Genomic DNA, 18,405 nt, shown 5'->3' with positions numbered 1-18,405 from the left:
AATTGAAATAAATTTAAGTAGACTTAATACCATATACTTAAGTAGGTAATCAATAAGAAAAATATAAAAATTTTCATAAAATATTTCATACTTATAAAAACAAGTAACTATGAAATTTATTTATATGTATTTCGGAGTCACTCAGCAATGGAGAAAGCTCTACTCAGAATTTCGTTACGTAACTGGAACAGAAGCGATGTTTTTAAAACTTGACAGTGTGAGTCTCGGATTCATCTCTATCTCTGTCATTGTTTTACACGACACGATATTAAGAGAGAAATAATTTATATATTTATTTGAATACAGTTCATAAGTGAACTAAAACATAGCTCTACAAAAATACGAAAAGCCATAGATTGCAGGCAGCAAAGGACTGCTATGTTTGTGCCTCAATAGCCTACCATAAATTTACCGTAAAGCCTACGTCCATAAGCTGACGTCTGTCGGCTTATGTGATGATGAGACTTTAAACAATGTTGATAGTTTTGGTTTCATTCAGTTTAGATCTGCGGTCATTCTCACTACTAATGTTTACCTCTACGACGTAGAACAGCTACGCCATAGACCAGGTTACGAGATCGTAGTAAAAACAACAATAATTTTTAATATCAGTCTAGAAATTATTAATTAGAAAATTGGAACTACTAATATATTAATAGAAAAAAATCTGAAACACAAAATATTTTAATAAACAATTATTATGAGTAGATATACAAAAATTGAGTTTTTTTATACGACTAAATTATTGTTATTTCGAAATCTAATTTAGTTTTATTTGATTTTCCCTTCTCCCAATTGTATTGGATACGTAATGAAAGGGAAATATAGAAAATTACTACTTACAAAGCAATTTCGTCATTACGGTTTTCGCATTACGTGACCAAACCATCAAAGTAGTTGTAATATCCAATATCTAATCTAATATGGGCACCGTATATCTGCCAAGAGTCTAAATAATAAAGCAACCCAAATTGGCCAACGGAACTCAGCTTACCAGTAATTGGCATAAGCCCAAATGCCTCTAGACCAGCTTCAGTAAAATGCATAATACAACATGATGTAAGGATTTCGGATTCTATCTAATTACCTACAAGAATTTTTTGAAACCTACTATAACTATAAGATATGTGAAAGCTTGTCTATTTGTATGATTATGTTTTTAGTACTCTACAAATCGAGATAAATTGGCTAAACGGATTTAAGTAACATTAACACTTTGATGACTTTCTACTGTCTTGAAATTTTCTAAAGAAAAGATCTCCAATCAAACGTAATTTTACCGCTGCTAAATTGATATAGCTTATTTATAATAAGATATTTTAAAAAAGCAATTTAAAATTTAACGTTTTCGAATTATTTTCAACAAATATATTGGTTTAACTGTTCAACCTAAAAAGCTGTACATAGTTTGGTTTTTTACTGTATACATTTTTTTTTCATATTTCAAGTAACCAATTCCAAATTTGTAAGGCCTCAATAGCTAACTTCCCACCCTCTAAACTATTGTAGTACCTACTCTTATTCCATCATATTTAAAATATATGGCAAACGTTCTATAAAAATATACATTAATCCTAATTTTTCCAATAAAATAAACGGTGTTGAAAGACAGACAGAATATAACATAGTTTCTTTTAGAATTCTGTTCTTTTTCGTTTGCAGAAAAGTCAAAAAAACACCTAAATCAAATTTAATTATGGTAATGATCATATGTAATTGATGAAGCCGCATTAAAACGCAAAAAAGTGTTTCAGTTTTTAATACGTATACAAAAACTCGCCCATCGGCCCGTGTTTGATTAAAAATCCAGGTCAATTCCCGACAGCATAATGAAACAAACGGGTAATCAACATTGAGGGTAAAATAATACCGATAAATAGGGTAAAATACACGCCAAAAAAGCAATATATACGAAAATGATAGTACCTGGCAATAATACCGTGTTTAGGTTTACTGTTTACCACTATCTACTATTATAAAAACGGGCTTTAAATTAGTGACAACCCAATGATAATTTTATACTATAGATCAGTTACGTCCCTACAAATCACCGCAAAAAGTGATCCGAATAATAGACTACAAAACTGAGCGCGCACAGCACAATTTTGTCTTTAATTCCATTATTTATTTATGTATATATAGTTTTCACACTTCTTGAACACACAACTAGACATTGTAGACGATATTTAGGTATTATTTAATTAAAGAACGTTCGTTGTTGACCACAACTAACATTGAGATGTGGAATTTCCTCTTTTGGGCGCCTCATTTTTCATGACCAATTAACACATGTTATTTATTAAATTAATAAAATTCAAAATTTGAAACCATCCATGCCTTTCTGAAAACTATGGTCCTCATTTTAGGAAATCTTAATTCCTCAGGGCTTCTGTATCTAAAACGAATCAATCAATAAAAAAACAATTACCGATCTTAAACGCACTGGGTTATAATATTATACATTTTTACATTACAATGTCAAACAGATTTCCTGGAATAGATTGACTATTAATAGATATCGTGTTGCAAGGTCCTCAATCACAGGTGGTTCATTCATTAAACAGGTTATTGTAGAGGAAAGTATCAGTGTTGGTAGAGGGTATTTGAGGACTTGAGGCTTAGTTGTTTGTTAGACAGCGTAGACGCCGTCACGCTGCCAGTCGCGTTAGTGATTTTGTGCTATAATGTTTTGTGCTGTAATTATTGTTTATCATATTTTTTTTAGTGTAGGCATGGAGAACATGTCGTGCAGGGAAGGTGAGTAGAGTCGGAAGGGATTCCTTACACCTACTCTCAAGGTCAGAAGTTCATGAAGAAGACCTGCTCGAGATGTTTTCTCTACCACAAAATAATGATACAATCATTGTCGCTCCTACCGGTCACGTCTCAATAGATCACACAAATCAGGATTCCTTTTAATAGTGTGGGTAAAATAAGAAAAAAATAAGCTACAATGCGCCACTTGCGAGCTGCAATTATGCAATCACCAGTAACTACTCGTTAACACGTCGCCCGCGGTTGTGAGTGCAACGTAACCCACATTTTTCCTTGTCAGCTATTTTACAAAGCCTTTTTTAAAACACCCCCATTAGCGTGTTATTACCATACACTTGAAGAAAGAGATCGACGAGCATGGAAAATGAGGATAAATATTTTAATTGTAGGCTGTTTTGTTTTACTGAATTTTAGCCCATGAATATTTTTCGACGGCCTACGTGGTGCAGTGGTATGCGCTGTGGATTTACAAAACGGAGGTCCTGGGTTCGATCCCCCCCCTGGGCAGATTGAGATTTTCTTAAAGATTGAGATCTGAGAGAGGCTTCGGCCTCGGCTAGTTACCATCCTACCGGCAAAGACGTACCGCCAAGCGATTTAGCTTTCCTGTACGATGCCGTGTAGAGACCGAAAGGGGTGTGGATATCCATCCTCCTCCTAACAAGTTAGCCCGCTTCATCAAATTGTATAGGATAAAAAAGTCAAGTCGGTTATATTTTTATGTTATGTTAAAATCCATAATCTGTTCCCGCGGGATGATTCCAAAAAAAAATTAACGCAAGGCTGATTTAGTTTAGACGTGTTTAGATTTAATTTCTTAGGCATGCTATTATCATATTCCTGTGACCCAGAAAGTAACAAACGCTGGCACTGAAAAAACTCTCCTTTAATAACTTAGCTTTGAAACAAAAAGGCTAAGTTATTAGAGGATAAAATTGAAACTAAACATAATGAAGAACAAATTTATTATACATTAAAATATAAACTGCTTTATTACGCTTTAAATGTATTCATCCATTACATTTTGTGTCAGACAATTTGTGTAACATATACCACAGTAAAAAGCATGAAAACTCACCCCGTAATGAAAGTTTCATGAGTTGTTCATAAAACTTCAGAGGTGAATAAAAAATGAATTAATGATCATTAGCGCCAGCATTATGCTAATGTACGTTTACATCATCCATTTTATTTTTCCGTTGTTTAACATAGCAATTTACGAGTACCCGTTATTATTTACAATGGCACGCTTGTCGTTGTTAAAAAATAAACTTTGGGGCCTAAGGCATCTCCCACACTAGGCGTACCTACCTACCTGGATTTATTCAGCAACGAAAGAAAGAAGAAAGAAGAAAGTAGAAAGAAAGAAAAAAAGCGTCGCGTTATAAAAACGCTGTCGTGTGAATATAATTATACTTGGGAATGCATTTGTTGTATTTGAACGCATTTTTAACGTTCGTCAAACAAACTCTAGTGCGAATGGGGCTTACTTTCAAGTGCGAGTTTGGAATTCATCTCTATTTCTCTTTGTCTTACTATAGACAGAGAGTGATAGATACGAGTTCGAAGCTCACACTGTTGTGAGCGCTATAATTGTTGCCAGTGGCCGCAACAACCAGGTAAGTTCACGCACTAAGTCTGTGATTATGAATGCCTTGCCTCACCAGTATCGTAAGGGCAGTTCGTAAACAAAAAAATGATTTGGTTCGATAATTTTCATCTTAATGTAAAGAATACATACATTTTAAAAACTAATATTAGGTACTAAAGAGGAGCTACAGAACTTCAGTTTTAACTGTACAGTTTTAGCGGTAGCTTTATATAATCGAAATTATGTATAAAAAACTAAGACAAACAAGACACACGTACGAGTTAACGGTACAGTTTGACTGTTCAGTTGTATCTGCACGTCTGTAGTACGGGTAACAAAATCCCACTAGATTTACTAGTTATTATACAACAATAAACATTTTATAAAAAGCAAAATCAATTAAATGCACTCAAGGTATATTTATTTACAAATCAACGAAATTTATCTCATGTACTTACTTAGTTATTTTTATCCAATCGATACAACCCGAGCCCCAATTCAACGTGTTTGAATTATTCAGACATTTGGACAGCGTGATTTGGAAAAGTGCATTCTTTATTCTGGTAAGACTTCCCATTCAAAATGAAAATTAAACATTCACAGAGAATGAACGGACGAATGTTGGATTAAATTTTACTAATACTTAGTAAACGGCCGAGAGGCACGGAGTGACCTTCTGCGTACAAGGATTTCCCCAAACTGGAAAATTTTAGTGTGATGAACATCTTTAAAAATCTGTTTTTTTTTTTGGCTTTAAAATTAAGGCTTTTTCTAAGAGATAAATCTAGAAGATCACGGAGCCATTATTTACAAAGTTTATTTTATTTATTTTATTATGGTCCTAGAAAAAGTATTGTATGCCACTGCACGTATTTAGCAATTGTAGCACTCGCGCTGTCTATTGTGACTCGGGCTACAGTGGCCCATTACATGACAGTGGCATAAATTACTATTATATATAGATAAAAAAGTAAAGCTCTGTTACGTATAGTCATAGTAACTTTAGTGAGTTTTGTTCAGTTTGCCTAGTGTGAGTTTTCAATATTTTCATACTGTTACTATCACGTTGACGTAAACGCGAATTTATAGTCCCACTAGATGGCGCTGTTTCAATTCCTTAGAAATTCGCGTTTACGTTAAAGCGATAGTAACAGTACCAAACTGCCACTAGGCCCCTTTGATTTTAAAATCGTATCGATTTCGGTTTGTTGACGGTTTATTTTCTTTGCGTTGATAACGTTAATCTAACCCAATATTATTTTATTATACTTTAACTAACCATGGTTGTAGTTATCTTAAAGTTGACGGTTATTTGAGCACAAAGCCATTGCCACCTAAAGTTAGAGGTCACTAATATTATGTAGATTACCTTGCATCTGAATGATTACTTAAACATTACTTATTGTGTGTTTTTCTTGTTAATTTTAATTTAGTTAAAATATTATATATCTAATTCATGTTTACATACTGTTTTTATTTCTTACAATATTATGTCAAATACTACTTACTTAGCTACTATCTATGTTACGAACTATTTCAATAAAGATTTTTATTTAATTATTAAAATCAAATAAATTTTCAACAAATTCAGAGTTTCTCTACTCCCTCATTTTATTATTATTGCCTTACGAAGAAATCCAAGCTGCTTGAATAATAAAATATGGAAATCTATTCGAATTGAACTGTTCAATAATGCCGGCCTGGAGTGTTTTTTCAAGTAATTTTTCAAACAATGACTTCACATGAATTCTCTGTAACTAGTAGACCTCCCACGGTGTTCTCCTCACGGATCCCATTCCCGTGGAAATACAGAGATCAAAGTTTATGTTACTAGCTCATAATGTAGATTTCCGCTTAAATATATACTAATTTTATAAAGTTGAAGAGTTTGTTTCATTGTTTGCTAGAAGCCGCTAATCGCATGAACTGGTTCCATGTGATAAATTCTTTCAGTGTTAGATAGCCCATTTGTATATAGCCCATATACAGGAATGAGAACCGCGCAGCGTCATCTAGTAGTTATCAAAATCGCTCTAGTAGTTTCAGAGTGTATTCCAAACACACAAACAAACAAATCTTACTCCTTAATATTATTATAGATTAAATAGCATAGCGTCAGCACAGCAGAAACATAACATATCATTTCTCTGTGAATGGTTGTCAAGCAACAATTTATAGTAAACGGTTTTCAATACCACACGCCTCCTCCTGTATCACTCTGAATTATTTAACTTTGCGTTTATATTCTGCTGATGTTCCATTACTTTACACACACAGACGAATTTTTACTTTAGCGACAAACGGACAGAGTGACTTTTAATTTTAAATATAGGTATAAATACAAGTATAGAGCTTTGTAGACCGTTGTTAGTGACTGCAACTAGTAATTCAACGTTCGAAGCTAAGCTCAAGGATAAAGAAACTTTCTTAATTACAGATTTCTTAAGCCGATTAACGGTTGATTTGAGAGAAGTTATTTAATTAAACGTTCATTTAAGTAAAGCAACGTATAAAATTCAAAAATACAAAATTCATTTATTTCAATTAGGCTTAGTTTACAAGCACTTTCGAAATGTCAGGATTATGTCATAATTTTATTTTATTTAATGGTGGTAATAATAGTGAAACACTTAAAATTAAAGTTACGAGGGTTCCAAAGAGGTCCGAGAAGAGCCAACTCAGCCAAGGTTTATTTTTTTTTTGTTTACCACCATTTTACAAACTTATTTAAAACTGTCAAAATACACAGTAATTAATTATTTAATATAATTAAACTTACACAGTCGTATAATACAGTATAACACTAAGCTTTTTTATCATTTATGTAATCATTAACACTATAATAAGACTTTCCTAAAAGCTTGCGTTTAATAAACTTTGAACTTTTTGAGACATTTTTATATAGTGTCTATGAAATTTGTTAAAAGCTTATTTTAATAAAAACTTCTACATACATAATCGTTTTAGAGAATATAGATGACTTAAAGTTTAATCCATCACACCTCTAATATGAGTCTGGATCCAAATCCAAGGAATGACGCTTTACAAGTTAGCCCTTGACTACAGTATCACCTGACGGTAAGTGATGATGCAATCTGAGATGGAAGAGGACTAACTTGTTAGGAGGAGGATGAAAATCCACACCCCTTTCGGTTTCTACACGACATCGTACCGGAACGCTTAATCGCTTGGCGATACGTCTATGTCGGTAGGATGGTAACTAGCCACAGCCTAACGAAGCCTCCCACCAGCCAGACCTGGACCAATTCAGAAAACCTCAATATGCCCAACTGGGGATCGAACCCAGGACCTCCGTCATGTAAATCCACCGCGCATGCCACTGCGGCACGGAGGCCGTCGAGGATTTAAATTCGAAATATTTTGAGTTCAATCATAACCCGTTGGACTAGTGTCGCACCCATTCCTATGTTGGAAAAAAAGAAAAACAAATTTTATATAAATATTACTTTTGGTTTTTCTTTAACTATTAAAAATCCTTAAATAAAAAAAAATAACATACTTGACTCCGAAATCTGAACCAAGAAATCTAATTCACGTCGCAAAGCTACTAAAACGAATAAAACGGTTTAGTTGGTTTACACAATCCTCAAATATATAAGCCAATATGTGTAACTACAAATATAAACGTGAATTACAGTTTGTTAGAGTATATAATAATATTAACAAACCAGTACGAAACTTCTTTGAAGTAACTCAAAAAGCTGTAACGTGTTTTCTACATCAAAGTAACATTTGTGAAATATTTATGACCCACCGGCGCAAGTAAAGTTATAAATAAAGAAGTGAAGCGAAATGGAAAGCTGTCATCCATTTCCCAAAAAAATCCTTCGAATATACATATTTTCACTGCCTTCTGGACCAGTACTTGTACCTGAGCCTAATAGAAATATGAATATTTTAATTTTGTATTTTGTTTTGTAATCAAAGTCTTATGAAAATTATGTTGTACGTACTTTAAATATTACAAGAGACAACATTTTCAAAATGAACCCATTATATTTAAAAATATTTGATTTTTATTAAAAAATGTGTAACATCCAAAAATTAGTAATAATGCAGAAATATTCACTATTTTAGTCTTTAAAGACCAAAATGGCAAAATATTTCAGCCAATTTCAGCTAGTCATTTCTGCATTTTTTAATTGATTTGATTTTGATTTTAATAGGTTGGTATTATTATCAACCTACGAGTATTAAAATAATAAAAAATGAGTTAAAATTGAGTTGAATTCACTAGCTTTGTCGTGTGCTAGTTGACATAAACGAAACAAATGTCACCCGGTGCCTACTGGTGGGTATCATACAGTAGGTAAAACACTTTCCTCAATTGATTTGATGTTTATTTTAATAGGTTGACAATATTTCGACGGCCTCCGTGGCGCAGTGGTATGCGCGGTGGATTTAAAAGACGAAGATCCTGGGTTCCATTCCCGGCTTCGGGTTTTTTTGGTGGGAGGCTTCGGCCGTGGCTAGTTACCACCCTACCAGCAAAGACATACGGCCAAGCAATTTAGCGTTCCGGTACGATGTCGTGTAGAAACCGAAAAAGGGGTGTGGATTTTCATCCTTCCCTAACAAGTTAGTTCGCTTCCATCTTAGATTGCATCATCACTTGCCATCAGGTGAGATTGTAGTCAAGGGCTAACTTGTAAAAAAAAGACAAAAATAGGTCAGCTCAATCTTAGGTTCAACGGCTAACGTTCCGAAGCACGGAGGTGTAACACCACAAAGTTCTGAACTCCAGTCAACTAAAAACTTGTTGAATGGAAGAAACCCAATATCTCACTAGACATCATAATAGTATTACGGTGCTTCAAATAATCTTAGTTTGAATAAAGCCAATGGAACTCATTAGAGATTTGTGGTTAGTGTTCGAGAAAACTTATAATTAACTTGCGGTTAGTTTTAAATTCAGATGTAATCAGTTGAATATAATTAATCAACCAGACTTTACTCACAGATCCCAAGAGCGTTCAACTCAAAGGTTATTTACACTAATGGCTATTTACCAAGAGTGTTCGAATCCTTAAGGATTTCCAACCACAACGCAGCATAGTAATTAAACCTGATTTGTAGGTATACGATACTTTAATATTTTTTCACCAGAGCTCCGATTGTATTCATATACCGTACTGTTTTAGCTGAAAACCATATCTTCCAAAATAGTTTTAGCTGAAAACCATATTATCTTCTAAAAAATTTTTGAAAATTTAGAAAGCATCTAAACTGCGGTCAGTAATAATTTGGTTTATTTACAAGAGTGAAGAAGTTAAATAACAAAAAGTGCTTAAATCACTTATTTATCATTTTATTTATTTAAATATAAATATACATTTTTATATACCATAAATACCATATATTATACAGGTTGCTCCGATTCTGTACCTTGTAAAGATCAGTTATTATTATGATAAATTTAATCTGTTGCCGCTAGTACAACAAAAAAATTAAAACACTTTATGAAATAAATATTTAAGGGGACTTCCATACAACCAACGTGATTTGAAATTGCCATTTTTATACATTTTTATTATTTTATATATACTCGTAGTTAGGTGCAGAATCCTTCGTACTGGAGTCCGATTCGCACTTGGTCTTTTTCATTATAGAACACACTAACAGTCTAATTTCTGATACTACGTAGAGTAGACTGTCACTACAAAAGAATATAGTTACACTCAGTCCATTCCCTCACGTATTGTTGTAAAGCTTTTGTGTATCCCTAATATCCATTTACAACTAGCAGACGCCCGCGACGTCGTCTGCGTAAAAGTCGATGTAAACTTTCAACTACATACTACCCTAAAGATAAGCATATATATGCTGTTGTTTTTTTTATATAATTTTAAGGAGAACATTTTCATCATACATGATTTCTTTGTAACTTTAACTATTAAGGCTGCACACGCGACGGACGGAAGCTTAAAAAATTGCGTAACTTCTCCCGTTTCCCAACATTTCCCTTCACTGCTCTGCTTCTATTGATCGTAGCGTGATGAAAAGTATACTATAACGTGCCCAGAAGATCGTACAATAATTGTACCAAGTTTCGTTAAAATTAGTCGAGTAGTTTTTGTTTCTATGACGAACATACTGACAGACCTCTCTACAGATTTATTATAAGTATAGATTTTGAATACTCTATCATACCATTGAAGCAAATTTCCGTTCAGCGGATGCTAAATATTCCATGCGACGTAAGTGGGAATGTATCCAAGAAACCTTAGAGATTTGTTCTCGTAGGGGCAGAAATATGCGAGCATTACGAGTATCAGCGCTACGGAAAATATTGTCTCCTCTTGCAAATAGACGAGATTGATTCACGAATTGAACATACGGTACAGTGCAATACGAACTATTTATTTAATGTCTTGTCTACCACTGATATTGACTTTTCGTCATCAACCCATATTCGGCTCACTGCTGAGCTCGAGTCTCCTCTCGGAATGAGAGGGGTAAGGCCAATAGTCACCACGCTGGCCCAATGCGGATTGGCAGACTTCACACACGAAGAGAATTAAGATAATTCTCTGGTATTCAGGTTTACTATTATTATTATACCCTAGGTTCGCAGTGTTGTTATAGCAACGCCATGTTTTTTGAAGAGAAATAGATATTTTGGCTGGCTGGCTGGCTGGCTTCGGCCGTGGCTTACCACCCTGCCGGCAAAAACGTACCGCCAAGCGATTTAGCATTCCGGTAAGATGTCGTGTAGAAACCAAAAGGGGTGTGAATTTTCATCCTACTTTTACCTTACAAATTAGCCCACTTGCATCATCACTTACCATCAGGTGAGATTGTAGTCAGGTGCTAACTTGTATAGAATAAACAAAAAAAAGGCAAATTTCAACCAATAGCGGCCCAACCGGAAATACTTCTATATTCATTGCTTTGGGACGAAGGAGATGAGACTGGAAAACCTCCGGCGCTACCTACTGGCACTTACATGCGACCAACGAGATAATCTCGTGAAGGTAAATAGACAAATTTTAACCAATAGTGGCCCAACCGGAAATACTTCTATATTCATTGCGTTGGGTTCCAATTATCGCATCCACAAGAATTATATCTTTTTTTAATTTAAATCTGCATTTTCTATAAATGTTCATGTATGAGAACTGAACAAGCATGCAAATTTTCGAAGTCCAAAAGAATCGGTTCAAATTAAGCTTACAAGATTTCTCCCAATAAATGTAATTTAGATATTTTTTTAATTTTACAAAACAACTAGATATTTTACTTCTGTTATCTTTGGTTTGTATCTCTGCGTGATCGAATCAGAAATGAGGAGATACGCAGAAGAACCAAAGTCACAGACATAGCTCAACGAGTTGCGAAGCTGAAGTGGCAATGGGCGGGGCACATAGTTCGAAGAGCCAATGGACGTTGGGGTCCCAAAGTGCTGGAATGGCGACCCCGCAATAGTAAGCGCAGTGTTGGCCGACCCCCCACCAGGTGGACTGAAGACATCAAGCGAGTCGCAGGGATTCGCTGGATGCAGGCGGCTCAGTATAGTGATATTTGGAAGTCCCTACAAAAGGCCTATGTTCTGCAGTGGAAGTCCATCGGATGATAATGATGATGATGATCTTTGGTTAACAAAGAGAAAAAGAGAGTCTAAGTTACAAAAGGAAATTTAGTATGTGATTGTTAGCTTTGTGACAGTTTTGGTAATACTTTTGCGATTTAATTATGATGTTAAGTTTGGCTAGAAAAAGATAGTGCTCGAAACTAAGAAACGTAAAACTTGGCCTTAAGTAAATATGTTCTCTCTGTGTCACACCTTTTTTTTTCTCTGCTCCCGTTTAAGATGTCTAAGCGAATGAAGTCTCGGAAATTTACATCTAGATCAAACATTTTCATCAGTAGCGATGCTCAGAAAGTAAGTAATTATATGAATTATAATTGTTTTTAAACGTGACTAAATTAAAAAAAAACCATTGAATTTTATTTTTTATATTACTTATTTTTATAACAACTACAAATAAATAAAGCCAATTTAATTTGTAACAATTGTAGTTTTAATGTAATAGATGTAATTAAGAAAGTAGCCCATTGCCAATTTGTATAAATTAATAATTAACTTCAATTATTATTCATCCAATATATTTTAGTGCATTAATAAAACTAATATTGCAAAGATCTTATTAGGGTTGCATAGGTTGCAGCATCCATAATAAGTAATGTAAGTACTTCCGAATAATATTATAAACGTGAAAGTTTGTATGCATGTTTATTTAGATAGATGTTTGTTACTCTTTAACACCGCAACTACAGAACCGATCTTGCTGAACTTAAAAATAAGATAGATAATACCCGTGATTAGCACATACCTTTAATCCCGAAAAAATCCATGGCTTTTGCGAAATTTGCGAAAAACTGAATTCCACGCGGAAAAAGTCGCGGGCGTCCGCTAGAATTCTACAACTATTATGCAATATAAGTATATATTGCATAATAGTTATTTTTACTTATATTAAGTTATAATTATCTATAAAGCAAAGATTATTATCTAAGAAATGTGAAATGTTTTTCTTTTATTATTTTTATTATACAATATTATCAATGTTAAATTTTAGTAGTAATTTCCATTTAAATTTTATTAGCTTTTAAATTAATAAGTACACCATTTATAATTCCGCAATCCTACGTTGAAGCAAGGCAATTTCGTGAACCCGCAGCAAAAGTGCGTGCCTGCTTCAGGGTTGAAGAGTAACCTAGTATACATAATTACATAGTAACAGGTAAGTAATTATTTATTTTACATTTCTTTTTAAATTTTTAACAATTATATAATTTCTAAGAATTTAGAAAATTAAAAAAAAAAAGTTGTAATTAATTGTTAATTGTTATGAGATTTTGTACAACTTCATGTTTAGTAGGTACATCTATATTACCAATATCTATAATTATGTACGTAGGTAGGTACCTATTTGAAGAAGTTCGAAATATTTAAATAAAATAAAACTCTGGAATCACAAGTTGATAAAGTAACCAACTGTAATTAATTTATTATTCCATCATTAATAAATTATAAATGTAAATCATTAATGATGAATTCTGAAATTAAATAATTCATGATTTTTTAATTAAGTATTACTACGCCTCCAATCAATGTTAATTAATTAGTTTAACGTTACATCACCACATTAATTAATTTCGTTACCTAATGAAAATAACACAAAGTCGCTACTGATTAATTAAATTAATTAGTCTTTAAAAACGATAAGAATCACGAGTCGTAATTAAATAAAAAGCTGTGATAATACAGCTAAACGGAAACTTAAAACACCGCTAAATCTCCTCCCGACGGCTCGCTAGAAAATAAAATCACAGAGTCTCTACATAAAACATCATTACCACGGCTAAGCCTTTACTTAGAAGCAATTATTCCACGTAAACGCGGCCGAGTCCACTAATCCGCTCGGAATCGCGACAATACCTCCCAACGAAACTTACCATGCTAATTTCGTGCTCGAAATACTTTATACAACGCTGAATGAGTAACTTACCCGAACGTTTCCGTGGTACACTCAAAAGTCGGCCTCACACAATCACTGCACAAGTCACATATATCGGTTACACCAGGGGGTCAATTCCGGACGCATGCGATACCACTATCACGTCACAGCCACTAGGGTAGGTCACAGTTTTTCACCAAAGTTCGTGGGGTTCGACAAGCGGTTTGTCGGTCGCCGCAGCCTCAACTGGCTGGGGCGACGCTACCGCGCGCGCGTGTCCTTCCCCTCCCGCCCGCGCCCCGCTCACCTCGCACCACGGGCAAATAGAAATAAAGTATGCGCTGTAAGGACAGAACGTGGAAGAAAAACGAATCTAGATGCCTATACACCAAAATTATTACCATTACTAGCACAAATAACTAAACCATCGATCGAAAATACAAAAAAACATATACGTTCAATATCAATGTAACGCGATGACGTCGATTCAAAAAAGGAAAATGGCGTAGCTCATTATATGCAGCTGTTAATAGTAAATTCTTAATGAGATCCATAAAAGAGCCTACCTTCTCTTAATAGTTGGCTGCGAATGGCGTGACTCTTTTAGCTCTTTTAGATTTCCCGCAGCATAAATGTCACGATGAAATTGTAATAAAACTTTCGTGAAAGTTGAATTGACTTTAAAGTAACTATTAAAACCAGTGTACAACAAACTGAAACCGTGACTGGCATGTTCTCTCATGGCCACACAACTGAAATAATGGCATTCAAATTTATTCTCACATCACTGGAACTGTCAATCAAAAGTTTGTTACGGTATTTTTACAAGCCTTTATTTTGGACGAAAAGCCTGCGATAGTCAGATAAACCTCATTTTATGAAGGCTGAAAATTTATTAGCCCCATGAAAATATTTTATACTATTAGATATGTCACTAGCGCGTCGAAACTGAGGCGTATTGTCTTTTCAGTCCCTTCATCATTATCAACCCATATTCGGCTCACTGCTGAGCTCGAGTCTCCTCTCAGAATGAGAGGGGTTAGGCCAATAGTCCACCATGCCTACCTTATGGTATGGTTTCTTCGCGATGTTTTTTCTTCATCATTTGTGACACGTGTTATTCAATTTCTTATCTGGAAAATGTGGAGGCTCGCCCCATTAGTACCTAATAGAAAGTAACTCAAGAAGAAAGAGTCCTAATTTTTGACTGCAAACATTAAAACCCAAGTTCAAAAAATACCAAAAAGCATTGAATAAATTATGCTAGAAAATAAATACAAAACTAAAGTAAATACAGATTTACAAAGTGCTTTTATAATGCAAATGTAAAGCTGCTACTCTAACAAGCTTAACGAATTCTTTCCTTTTTTCATCGTTGTTCACCACAGAGAAAAGGAGTTGATATTTTAATGATTCTTATATATTCAGAGCCTCAATAGCTCAACGGTAAGAGCGGTCGGACTCATCACCGAGGGGTGGTGGTTCGCTCTCCGCCCTGTTGGTCTATTGTCGTACCCACTTCTAATACAGTCTTTCCCGACTACTTTGAGGGGATTATGAATATTGGTCATATTAAAAAAAATTATATGGCAAATATTCTTTAAAAAAAAACAATACTCGTTTATGTAACACTATAACAATGACTCCATCGTTAACCGTCAATCGTCAAAATTGGGTTAGGCTAAATGAGTCCTTGACTGTAATCTTACCTGATGCTAACCACTCACTATCCGATAAGCTCACCTGCAGCGCTAACGGCTTGACGTGGTGGCTCGAAGATCAAAACTAGCCATCAGTCCTGGCCATTAGTATCAACATCTTATAGAAAGAATGAAAGAAAGAAAATAAATTTATTCATATCTAAAACTTACAGACAGTCAATAAATACCCTATCCATATGACAGCATGTCTGTCTGTTAAAAGAAAGGGTGTACAGCTCAGCATATGCCGTGCACTACATACAAGCATAATACATGGCGCTGATTTTCAGCTGAGACCCGTGTGACGTCACAGCTAATATGAATACATTCAAATAAACTAAATTAAAATAAGCAGCAAATATGTGTTACAATTTAAAATAAATAATTATTAATTAAACTATAAATATAATGTGATACGAGTATGTAATGAATAATGACAATGTTATTTAAATATAAATTTATAATATGAAGTGTACGTACTTCTTAATATATAATAAAAAATTATTAACTAATGTTTTAAAATTTTCTTTTGAAAATTATAAATAGTTAATAAAGTAAAAGTAAAAGTATGCTATTTTTCCCAATTATCTTGATTCCCTCCTTATAATGGATATTTCCACCGCACAATCCTCAAATTCCTTTTGTCGATCTAGTATAGTGGTCATTAATGAATATAACATTATCACCCTGAGCACGCCAACACACACTACTGCGTGGTGGGTCTTAGCTCCATATTCCCACTAATATAAACTACTATAAAATAGAATACTTACGGTAGCAAGCCGCTAAAGTAGACTTATAATGATGAAGTTCTAGAAGAAATACTTTTAATTCAACTAAATGATTTATGATAGATCGCAAGTCGAGTTAAAAAACTAAAAATCTAGCTTAAAATAACTGTCGTTGATTAGTTTCAAAGTAATAGTCCCCCGTTCGGTGCAGACTAATTAGGCGCAAACCACTTAAGCTCCGCGCTGATCTCACCACGCCTTTAAAATTTCACTTTAAGTTTAATAGTTTTAGGAGAAAATGCTGGAAGAAATAACTAGAGACGCCTGCACTTACTTTTTTCTATACTTTACTTACTGACAGTTGTTTTTGCTGAGAAACGTTTTTATAATAATCCTTTAATTGAAAGAATAAGCAGTTAGCCCATATATGTTACGTCGAATGTCCTTTAAAAGACCAACACTTCATTAACCAATCATGTGCTTATATTAAACTACACTAAAGTTAGCAATAGCACCTTCAATGTGCTACACTAAACCACACTAAACTTAGCAATTTATGGTATTTGTGGTACCTACATATTTGAATTTACAGACAAATGAGTCTTAATATGTAGGTTTTGCGGTCGATTTTGAACAAAATTTTAAGAAGTTATTTATTCAGTTAAATAGCTTCTACGAACGGCTACGCAAGCCTACGTAGCGTACTACGCCTCTACATATAACGTATATTTTACTTTATTTCCAAGAATTTTACCGAGTAAAGATTAGAAAGTTGTGGGACTGAGCTAAATCCCACAAAAAAACCTCTGTAATGCTCTGTGGCATGCGTGCGAACAACTAAAAAGATAGGTACTAAAAATTTATCTTTGAACTAAAATTCAAACACATGCGCGAAAAAACATTAATAATTTATGCGCTGTTGGAAAAATATGTAGTTAGAGAGTTTTTGTTATCTTTTGCTCAAAAGTTTCATTTATCCACAAAGATTTTATAATACTAGATATGTCACTTGACAAAAACTGAGGCGAACAAAGGAGGCCAAATTGTCTTTATTTCATTTAATCGCATAATAAATAACGAAATTTTTTAATCAAATAATACCCAAATATTGTCTACAATGCACTCAGTGGAAAAGCTAAATTTTGATCACTTTTTGCGGTGATTTTGTAGTACGTGCCTACCTAATACTCGTTGTATAAAATGGTTGTATATTCATTATTATTGTGATTGCATGTATGTTAAAAACATCAAGTTGCCCGCCAACTTCCATTGGAGCCGCATGGTGGCTCTTAGCTCAATATTTCCCTCGCAATCAATGAGGGCTGATAATGATTAAACGTAGTCTTAAAAGTTATCAGACTCTAATAGTACGTTTTATCACTTACTAAAGGATCCCCCCGGTGACGCCGTAGTGGTTCCGCAGGGAGCTATCGGCACCTACTCAGACAGAAAAAAAAACTAAAGGATAACATATAGCCTATAGCACTCAGGAACAGCTTCCCAATAATAAAATATTTTTTTCAAATAAGTTGAGTAGTTTTGGGGCCTCTTTAATGCAAACAAACAAAAAAACAATCAAATCATTCCTCTTTTTAATATTATTATAGACAAACTATAAATATTACGACATCAAAAATATTATACGCTTAGAACTGATTATAAAGTTTCGTCATAATTGTTTGCGCTCTAGGGTGCCGTTTAAGCAATCAATTGCGTACGGTAGACATTTTTCAAAGCTGTGGGTATAACTAGCTTAGTAATAACTGTAATGGGATTTTTTATTAGCTTCTAGTAAATTGCTGTCTCGGGGAATAAGGCTTGATTATTTTATGGTAACTACGCTAGCAATGTTAAAAAGTTTTGGGACCGAACTATAATTACTTTTCGTAGATAATAAATTGTATGCGTAATACTTTATAAAAAAATAAAGTAAAGCTTTGTACAGTATTTTTTGTTGTTTTGAGAATAATTATTAGGATAACGTTTAATTAATAACTATTATGATTTTTTTTTAATTGTGTACGTTTTAGCCGATTTTTATTAGTCTTGGGTGTCAGGACGATTTGGAATTTATTTTACTAAGGGCCGGCGCATAGTTTTACCAGCATAGTTCCTGTCCCCGTAGG

At 34.0% G+C, this 18,405-nt stretch overlaps 1 protein-coding gene across 2 annotated transcripts in view; it reads right to left on the bottom strand.

Moving 5' to 3' along the window:
• LOC112053383 (tyrosine-protein phosphatase Lar-like) overlaps nucleotides 1–14,079 on the bottom strand; it is a 126,709-nt gene extending 112,630 nt beyond the window's left edge. For both annotated transcript variants that reach the window (XM_024092783.2, XM_024092784.2), the window contains exon 1: nucleotides 13,900–14,079. The gene's annotated coding sequence lies outside the window, so the exon portion shown is untranslated. The remainder of the gene's footprint in view (nucleotides 1–13,899) is intronic.
• Between the last annotated feature and the right edge of the window lie 4,326 nt (nucleotides 14,080–18,405).

This window comes from Bicyclus anynana, chromosome 6 (genome assembly GCF_947172395.1).
Source record: "Bicyclus anynana chromosome 6, ilBicAnyn1.1, whole genome shotgun sequence".
Taxonomy (NCBI): Eukaryota; Metazoa; Arthropoda; class Insecta; order Lepidoptera; family Nymphalidae; genus Bicyclus; species Bicyclus anynana.
Note: the sequence above shows the minus strand (reverse complement) of the source record. Positions and strands in the feature narration are given on the sequence as shown.